The sequence below is a fragment of the Sorex fumeus genome, unplaced genomic scaffold (genome assembly GCF_029834395.1).
Source record: "Sorex fumeus unplaced genomic scaffold, SorFum_2.1 ptg000098l, whole genome shotgun sequence".
NCBI lineage: Eukaryota > Metazoa > Chordata > Mammalia > Eulipotyphla > Soricidae > Sorex > Sorex fumeus.
Window position 1 is genome coordinate 49460958 of NW_026606155.1, and position 7341 is coordinate 49468298.

Genomic DNA, 7341 nt, shown 5'->3' on the forward strand with positions numbered 1-7341 from the left:
TCCCATGGAATCCAGTCAGTAACAGCTCTAGTCCAGCGGTAGTCTTTAAATCTCATTACGTGACCAGCCCATCGATTTTTGACACCTTGGCAAATGAGACAGCGTCCCTGATTCTTGATCGTCGACAGATGTCAGAACTCCGGATTTTTTCTCTCATTTGAGTGAAATGTGATATTCCAAGCACAGCTCTTTCTAGTCTTCTTTGGGAGACCTGAATAGCGTTCTCATCTTGTTTGCATAGGTCCCAGGTCTCTGAGGCATATGTTAATGCAGGAAGAACAGTGGAATCAAAGAGATGTACCTGGAGCCGGAGGTTCTTCATCCTCTTAGCTATTTCTTCGACGTCCTTGAAGGCGTTCCAAGCCGCTCTCTTCCTCCTGAGCAGCTTGGGTGCCAGGCTATTTGTCATGTTGACTTCTCGACCTAGGTACACATAGCTGTTGCATTTGGAGATGGTCGTTCCATTGAGAGCGAATCGGGCATCAGGAACGAGGCTGTTTCTCATAAACATTGTCTTCGTAAGATTCAGCTGTAGTCCTACCTTTCCACACTCACGGTCAAAGTCGGCCAGCATTTGTACCGCTTGACTGATGTTTGGTGTTATTAAAACAATGTCATCAGCAAAGCGGAGGTGGTGTATTTGCCGACCATCTATCTTCACTCCCATTCCTTCCCATTCCAGTCATCACATGATGTTCTCGAGGGTGACACTGAAGAGTTTCGGTGAAATGGTATCACCCTGCTGCACCCCTCTCTTGACATCAACCATCACTTCTTTGTAGAATGGTGAGATCCTGGTAGTGAATCCGCAACACAGCTCACAGAGGATCCTGATGTATTGGGCTTGAATGCCCTGATTGGCTAGGGCTTCAATGACCGCTTCCGTCTCAACAGAATCAAGGGCCTTCTTTAAATCAATGAACGTTAAACAGAGCGGCATCTTGAACTCCCGAGAAACCTCAGTGAGCTTGGTTATCGTGTGGATATGGTCGATGGTGCAGAATCCTTTGCGGAACCCGGCTTGCTCGCATGGTTGTCCTTCATCTAGTGTTCTGCTAATCCTATTTAGGATGACTCGAGTGAACAACTTGTAGATGACAGACAATAGGCAGATCAGGCGATAGTTGCCAATGTCATGGATGTCTCCATTCTTGAACAGTAGTACGGTCCTGCTGGTTTTCCATTGGGATGGAACCTTGCATTCAGACAGATATCGAGTGAAGGACCGAGCCAGTGTATTGATGAGTACTGACGGCAGGTTCTTCAGGTGTTCAGGTCTGACCTTGTCTGGGCCGGGTGCTGTTTGTTTCTTTACCGACGAAATGGCGTGTCGGATTTTGGAAGGGAGAACGTTCAGAACGACATATCCATCCTGTGGAATTTGGTATGTCGGCAAGTGGACATGGCTATCGAAGAGATTTGAGTTGAAGTCATGGATAATCTTCTCCATTGCCATTCTGGAGGATGTGATGGATCCATCAGGATGTCGGAGGGCAGTCATCTTGGTCTAGTAGTTGGCGAAGGACAGGCGGGCATTACGAATACTTTTCCTGGCTTCTGCCGCATCTACCAGTACTTCTGCTCTTCTCTCTTTGAGGTCTTCCTTGATTGCATCTCTGCACTGCTTTGCGAACTTCGACGTTAGCTTGCGATTGCGTGAGGCATGCACCAAACCACGCTGCAAATTAGCTCAAGAGTTTTTGAAGACAGCCGATTTTTTTGTGACTATCTCTCTCTTGGTGTTCCTGCACATTCATGGAGGTGCTGAACCAGTCGATTGTATTCCTCGTCAATGGGGGCTTGGCTGCGTTCGGGGAACATGGCGGCGGCGGCGAGAGGCTGGTGGTGCGACCTGGTGGGGGCCGTGGTGCTGAGCTGGGTGGCCCGGCAACCCTCGGCGCTGCTGCTGCCGGTGCGGAAGGAGAGCGCCACGGCCAACTCGCGCCCCACTGTCAGACCACTGGATGATGTCACCAACAAGCAGCTCTTAGCTTTTGGAGAGTACGTGGCCGAAATCCTGCCCAAGTATGTCCAGCATGTTCAGGTGTCCTGCTATGGGGAGTTAGATATCTGCATCCATCCCAACAGCGTCATCCCAGTGTGACATTCCTCAGGGAATACACCAACGCACAGTTCAAATCCTTGGCTGACCTGACAGCAGTTGACGTCCCCACCCGGCAGAACCGTTTCGAGATTGTTTATAACCTCCTCTCTCTGCGCTTCAACTCCAGGATCCGGGTGAAGACCTACGCGGATGAGCTGACTCCCATCCACTCCTCTGTGCCTGTGTTCAAGGCAGCCAACTGGTACGAGCAGGAGATCTGGTATATGTTTGGTGTCTTCTTCGCTAACCATCCTGACCTAAGGAGGATCCTGACAGATTACGGCTTTGAGGGCCATCCTTTCAGGAAAGAATTTCCCTTGTCTGGCTATGTGGAGCTGCTGCCACACTCCAGGACGCTTTCTGGACCCCCGTGGCAGCTCCGGCCAAGACTCACGCACGACTGAAGACCCACAGAACAAGATAAGCGGAACTCTCTGAGACCTTGGACTCCAGGCTCGGCAGACCCAGGGACAGAGTTTCTCTGCTTGCTCCCACCAACCACAGGTGACAAAGGGATTCTGATCAGGAGCCCCACCCTACCCTGCCCTGTCTGCTTCCATCAAACACCCAGAGATTGAATTGCACACAGAAGACCCACCCTACCCAGATAAATACCCCACTGGCAGACTTCCACTATCGACACTACCTCCACTACCCAGCCACTGCCACACTCCAGGACACCTTTTGGACCCATGCGGCTGCGAAGTGGCCGCGTGACACATCATCAGACACTAAATACCCATCTTCTGGAATTGTCATACCATATTTGATAGGGATCAAATATGGTAACACCTACAAGGGTGATTAGAGGTCGCCCCAAAAGCCTCTATCCCTCTCGGAAAGACTGGCAAGCTACCGAGAGTATTCCGTCTGCACGGAAGAGCCTGGCAAGCTATCCGTTGTGTATTCGATATGCCAAAACCAGTAACTACAACTGGTCTCATTCACCTGACCCTGAAGGCTTCACCGACATGGCAGCACTGAGAAGGATGAGAAAGGAGAGGCCGACAAAATCTCAAGGGCGAACAAGGCTGCCACAATGAAGGAAGACAAAAATGATCGTCTGTACTTTCAATGCACGTACACTCGCATCAGATGCATCCATCAAGGACCTGATGGTACAAGAGCGAATGATCAAGTACGACATCATTGGTCTGACCGAGACAAGAAGGCACGAATCTCACCATGCCGTTTTCGACACTGGAGAAGAACTGTCCCTCGGAACATGCGATAAAAGAGGTGTCGGAGGCGTCAGTGTCCTTGTCAACACAAACTTGGCCAAGAGCATTGATTCATTCGAATGCCTAACAACCCGAATCGGATGTTTACATTTGAATAGATGTGGCTCACTGCCTGCAGTTTCTATCTTCATTGTCTACGCACCAACATCCAGTTATGGTGAAAGAGAAATTGAGAAGTTCTACATGGAGCTGGAGAAGTTCTATAAAGAAGACCACACCTTCTACAAGATCATCGTGGGTGATTTTAATGCCAAGATAGGACCTAGAAGATCAGCTGAAGAACTTCACATCGGGACCCATGGCCTAGAATGGAACGAACAGGGTGAGAGACTGTCTGAGATCATCATGTCGACCAAGACCATCCATGGTAACTCACGGTTCCAGAAGGCAGAATCTAAACGATGGACATGGGAGTCTCCCGGTGGACGATTCCACAATGAAATAGACCACATCATATTCAATCAACGGTCTTGCCTGACTGATGTCGCTGCTGTCCCAAAATTTCGAATGGGATCGGACCACCGTCTCCTTTGTGCAAAATTCTTCTTCACAGAGCGGGGAGAAAGGGCTGCAAAGTTCAAAAAGAGAACTCCCAGAACGACCACCAACTGAGAACTCTTTGGCACTATTGTGGCATCATGGGTAGATATATATATATATCACGATCACGATCACGACCACCCTGTTGTTCGTCGATTGCCTCGAGCAGGTGCCAGTAATGTCTTCTTCGTCCTAGCCCTGAGATTTTTTTTTTTAAAGTGCCATATTCAAGGCTTTTTTCAGGGTTAGGAGAATGAGACCCATCATTGTTACTGGTATTTGGCATATTGGGTATACCACGGGGAGTTTGCCAGACTCTGCCGTGTGGGCATGTTACATTTGGTAGCCTGCCAGTTTGACCGAATTAGGAATGAGATGATAAGATGTTGCGTATATGTATGTATATATATATATATATATATATATATATATATATATTTCTCTATGATTTGTTGTTTACTGTCTGAACTCCATCAAACATGGTGTGGTAATTATGGAAAATGTGTAGGAAATGCCTTATGATGTGTCTTTAACATATGAAAATACTACAAAACAAAAAATTGTAATAAAGTTAATGGATAGAGTTACTGCTTATGTATATTTCTCAAAATTTATAGAATTATAAACCCTATTTACTTAACTATAGCACAGTGATATATATAGGAAAGGTTTATACATGAAATTAACCTACTTTATAAAGTGGCATTTTACCTAATCGGTCCTTTGTCAAGTGTAAAATCTTATCTCGCCGAAGGTTGTGTGTTCACGGGCTCACTGGATGGCTCTTTCTCACCACCTGCGTTCGGTGCTCTTGAGCTCTGTGTGTGCCTGTATCATGACGGCTGTTCTTTCTCTCAAGCTTGAGCCCCCCTTGCCCTGACTCTGTATCTCTGGAGACCGAGCTCTGTCACTTCTGACTCCCCTCTCTCAGAGCTTACCTACCTCTTAGTTTATATAGCAGTCACATAAGGCGGTGACATAAAGGTGGGTTGAATATTGACGAATCAACAAAGAGAGGTAAGACCACTCCAGGAGATTAACTCAAGGATAAAATCTCATCTACAGAGATTACTCCAGATTACTAGGAGATCCTCTCAAGGGTGGGATCCCATCAAGGGTGTGTTCTTCCCTCAGTTAGTAATCTACTTAAATAGTTGTAATAAATCTACTTCTAATATTTCTAGCAATGTCATTCTGTATGAGCACAGTAAGAGATATAAACTTAGTTTGGTTCTTCCTGAGAACATCTCACTATACATTCTGCAGTCCTCAGGCCAGGTTAATCTTCCTAGCTCCACCAAGGTCCTAGTCTCATCGTTACTTACTTTTGGATCATGACAGCATTTGTCCATGATCATGCCCTCAACTTATAGTTGAGTATCACGGCTCTTTGGCCTGGCCCATTTCTATGCCAGGGTAGCTCACTGCTTGCCCTGGGTCCATTCAATCCCTTGTCGGGACCCTGCTTTTGGGGTGCTAGGAACTAAGGGAAACTAAGTCAAGAAATCAGATGCCCAGGAGTAAATATTATTCGGAGTCAATCAACTCCCAAGTTACAAAGCATAATATTAACTGTCTTCCTGTGTCCACACAGAAAGGACATTGCTTACAATACAAGTTCAGTGTCCTTAGATGGGTGTGACCTGACAAACCTAAGCTACCTGAGGAAGGACAAGAGTGTTATCCTACAGTCAAGTGACAGTATTTTCTAATGATTTAAGATGTTTATTTCAGAAGAAACTGAACTTTAGTCCATAATTTCATATGCTTTACTTTTTCTATTTGTGAAAAAGAGAGTTCAAAATACTGCTCTGTCTAATGTTCATTAATTTAAAAAAGGCCTCTGATTCTGTTGAGACGGAAGCAGTCGTTGAAGCCCTAGCCAAACAGGGCGTTCAAACTCAATACATCAGGATCCTCCATAAGCTGTATTACGGATTCAATACCAGGATCTCACCATTCTACAAGGAAGTGATCATCTATGTCAAGAGACGGGTTCGGCAGGGTAATTTCACTGAAACTCTTCAGTGCCACCCTCGAGAATGTCATGTGACAACTGGAATGGGAAGGAATGGGAGTGAAGTTAGATGGTCGGCAACTACACCACCTTCGATTCGCTAATGACACCCTTCTAATAGGTGGAGGGATGGGTACTTGATCAATGTATAACTGAAACCCAAGCACAAAAATTTATAAGTCTATAACTGTACCTCATGGTTTTTCACTAATAAAAAAAAGAATAAAAAAAAAGAACAAACATTAGCCAAGCAGCACAAATGCTGGCTGACTTCAACCGTGAGAGTAGAAAGGTTGGACTACAGCTGAATCTCACAAAGATAATGTTTATGAGAAATGGTCTCATTCCTGATGTTCCATTCGTTTTTAATGGAATAACCATCTCCGAATGCAACAGTTACGTGTACTTAGGTCGTGAAGTCAACATGAGGAATTACCTGGCACCTGAGTTGCGCAGAAGGAAGAGAGCTTGGAATTTCTTCAAGAGCATCGAAGAAATAGTTAAGAGGATGAAGAACCTCTGGCTCTGGGCATATCTCTTCGATTCCACTGTTCTTCCTGCATTAACATACACCTCAGAGACCTGGGCCCTGTGAAAACAGAATGAGAATGCTATTAGGGTCTCCCAAAGAAGAATTGAAAGAGCTATGCTTGGAGTATCATGTTTCACTCAAATGAGAGAAGGAATCTGGAGTTCCAACCTTTGTCAACGATCAAGAATCAGGGACGCTGTCTCGTTTGCAAAGGTGTCGAAAATCAGATGGACTGGACACGTAATGAGATTTGGAGATGATCCCTGGACTAGAGCTGTTACCGACTGGATTCCATGGGGCATCAAAAGATCGCATGTCAGCCCACCTCTGAGATGGTCAGACTTCTTCATCAAGACCCTGAACGATCGGTTTGAGGCTCTTTGTGTTCCTAGAACGAGCAGACGCGATTTGGCTACACTAGTACTTGACAGGGATGAATGGAGATGTTACTGGAGCCCACTCGAGCAAACTGATGAGTAACGGGATGTCAAATGATCAATTGATTTCTGAAAAAGAATCATATTTATGACTTTATGTGCTATGAATATTATTCATTACATTGTCCTTTAGATATCAGACTGATAGCCTGATGCAGCTGAAAACCGCCCCTTTTTGGACTTTTGTGATCTTGCTCGGGCTGAGTCTCCCAGAACCCAGGTAATGCAGAACTTTGTGGCCTTAAACTCTGGGCCCAAAGAGACCTGGCTGCAGAGGTCCTCTGCATGGCTTCCCCCAGTCTCCTCTAACCCAGGAGTTACATGCATAAGCCACCTCCTGCCAGCACCAGATAATCTCCTAATCGGCCACCCTCCAGAACTCACTACTGCTTATTTTGAAAGGGAGCATAAAATGAGGCCCCCATAACCATGCCACTGGACTCCACGCCAGGCATTTTTCACTTGGGGTG

At 46.1% G+C, this 7341-nt stretch overlaps 1 pseudogene; it reads left to right on the top strand.

Annotated features, from left to right (window-relative positions):
- Positions 1-1801: 1801 nt before the first annotated feature.
- LOC130041626 (NADH dehydrogenase [ubiquinone] iron-sulfur protein 3, mitochondrial-like) lies at positions 1802-7095 on the top strand (annotated as a pseudogene).
- Positions 7096-7341: the final 246 nt, after the last annotated feature.